Below are 2,901 nucleotides of genomic sequence, written 5' to 3' on the forward strand. Positions count from 1 at the left end.
CCTTACCCTAATGGCAATAACCCTCAAAGGGATGAGGCCAGCGATCATGCATGTTGGATTTTGAGAAGTGCAAGTGTGTCCACTTTCTAATATTAAGCAGTCCACCAGGATTTCATTTTTCACTGTTGTGTCCATTGTGACCTACCCAAATGGCAGGAGTCTCAAAGGGCAGAGGATGTGTGATGGTGCATATTAGATACTAGGCAGTCCTCTTGAATTCCTTTCTTGTTGTAGTCTGCCCTAAACTAATGGTAGGAGTTTCAAAGGGATGAGACTGTGCGATGGTGCATGTCAGACACTAAGCATTCCATCAGTATTCAGTTCATAATGTAGTGTGCCCTGTCCTGATCCCTAACGGTAGGAAGTCTCAAAGGAATGAGGATGGTAAATGGTGCATATTCATTTTGAGTAGTGGGTGTGTCTACTTTTTAAAAATAAACTGTCCACGAGGATTCCATTCTTACTGCATTATGCCCTATCCTCATGGCAGGAATCTCAAAGGGGATGAGATTGGGGTAACGACGCATATTGGATACTATGCAGTCCACCCATATTACATTCTTACTGTAATGGACCCTACCCAAATGGCACGAAATATCAAAGGCACGAGGCTGGGAGACGGGCTATAATGTATTTTGAGAAGTTCAGGCGTGTCTACTAAATCTCGAAGGTAAGAGGCTGGGTGATGGTGGATACTGAATCCTAGGCAGTCCCCCAGGGTTACATTCTTGTTGTAGTGTGTTCTATCTGAAGGTAAGAGTCTCAAAGGGGTGAGGCTAGGTGATGATGCGTATTGGATATTAAGCAGTCCACCAAGATTGCGTTCTTCCTGTAGTCTGTCCCACCCTAATGGCGGTGGCTCCATGGATTACTCTGTCGACGAGGTCTTGAATCTAAAGAAGAAGACAATTCGAATTGGGTTGGACATCGAAGGAGGAACAGGAACTTTCGCCATGAGAATGAGGGAGCAGAATGTAACAATTATTACGACTTCCATGAACTTGAACAGGCCCTTCAATAGTTTCATTGCCTCCATAGGGGTTATTCCCATGTATATCACTATAACACACAGGCTGCCATTCTTTGAAAATACTTTGGACATTGTTCATTCTATGCATGTTTTGAGCAATTGGATTCCCACACAGCTGCTCGAATTTGTACTCTATGATATCTACAGGATTCTGAGGCCTGGAGGCCTGTTCTGGCTAGATCATTTTTTCTGTACAAAGAATCAGTTGAAGATCTATGTATCCATGATTGAGCAGCTAGGGTATAAGAAGCTGAAATGGTTTGTTGCCCCTAAGTTGGATAGAGGGCCCGAGCTCAAAGAAATGTATATCTCTGCTCTCTTGGAGAAGCCACTTAAGAGGCAGTGAGCAGGCTACTTGTAGATGCAATTTTAAGTTTCATGGGCTTAAGGTCCCTTAACTTAAAACAAATAAATATTTCTCTCCGTAATGTATTTTAATTTTCAATTATGGGAATATATATGATGCCCTTGCCTGTCTTTAAGATATTTGCCACTTTCAGTGTATGGTTCATGTATCTAGGTTTGATTTAGGGCTCCAAGATTTTCATATTCATATTAATATATAAAACATATCTGCAATTTGAATTTCTGGATTTTCTACCGTGTCGTGGTTTTCATTAATTTTTGAAACAATGTGGATGGTTCGTCTGTAATGGTCAAGGGCTGAAATTCAATGGCCATGTTTAGTAGGTTTTGACTGCAATGGTGAAACTACAAATTAACTGGAATTCATCGAGATTGAATTACGAATGGAATAACAAGCAGATACAGTATACAGTAAAATCACGTTATTTTTATCGCTGTGAAATGTAGAATTTGTGTACTGTGTCCAAACTCTTTGTATCAGTTGTAAGGACTTGGCCTCTTCTTCAATACACAAAATAGGGTTCCTTGATTTTACTAATATAGATGGCATAGGATGCCCACTGATTGTCTTTTCAAGGCTTGGAAATATATGCATACAAAATCTCGACTTCCTTAAATTATGAAGGGCCTCAGAACTGTCCTTTAAAAGATTCTCTGCTTCCTTACAAATATGTGGAATGACAAGTCCACCACCTTTCTTCTTTTATAGCCCGGAGATCAAGAAATCACAACTCCAATGACCTATACTGGTCGGCCAAATTCACAGAGCATGATAGTATATAGCAGTGCTTTATGTGACATAGGCTTCTTGGCCTTATTACAAGCACAAGGAATAAGTAGGCATCTTATTAGATAAAACAATTGACATTAACAAAACTTTTTCTCTTCAATAACTCAGAGAACAAAGAGGCATGAATAGATCGGATTCACTGTCTGAATTGAAGAGCGAGAGAGAATATATGACAGCAGGGAGAGACCATGCAGAGCAGATATGTACATTCATACGGATCTAGGCAATTCCATGTAGTATACAAAATAGTTCCATATGTTCATGCAGATAGGGTCGTGCAATCCATAAAGCAACACAGTCCAGACATACAGTATGCCGTATCTCTCAGGCCAACTGTACTGCTCAGTTTAGGGTGATTTGTTGACCATAGAGCTGCTGGATTTTAGCACACTATGAAGGTTTCTTCGTAAGTGTTTTTGAAAGAATGAAAATCTGATTTTGAAGGAGAAATTACCTCTGTATGTGTGAAACTGTTTTATGCTTCCACTATTTAATTTCCAGCTATTATGTGATTGATGATATGGCCTGAAATTTAATTTCTGGTTAATTAAATTCAGCCAGTTATTTGTTTAATTAAGATCATAAGGGCATTATTCATCCGACCATTCTTACTGTAGTGTGCCCTACCCTAATTGCAGTAACCCTCAAAGGGATGAGGCCAGCGATCATGCATGTTGGATTTTGAGAAGTGCAAGTGTGTCCACTTTCTAATATT

General features: G+C 39.8%; 1 pseudogene; it reads left to right on the plus strand.

Annotated features, from left to right (window-relative positions):
• The first annotated feature begins 863 nt into the window (after positions 1-863).
• On the plus strand, positions 864-1,376 carry LOC149184483 (putative methyltransferase At1g29790 pseudogene; annotated as a pseudogene).
• The last annotated feature ends 1,525 nt before the right edge of the window (positions 1,377-2,901 follow it).

The sequence above is a fragment of the Pinus tabuliformis genome, chromosome 3_2, assembly GCF_031772625.1.
Source record: "Pinus tabuliformis cultivar Carrire ecotype Pingquan chromosome 3_2, CPIR1, whole genome shotgun sequence".
Classification (NCBI taxonomy): Eukaryota; Viridiplantae; Streptophyta; class Pinopsida; order Pinales; family Pinaceae; genus Pinus; species Pinus tabuliformis.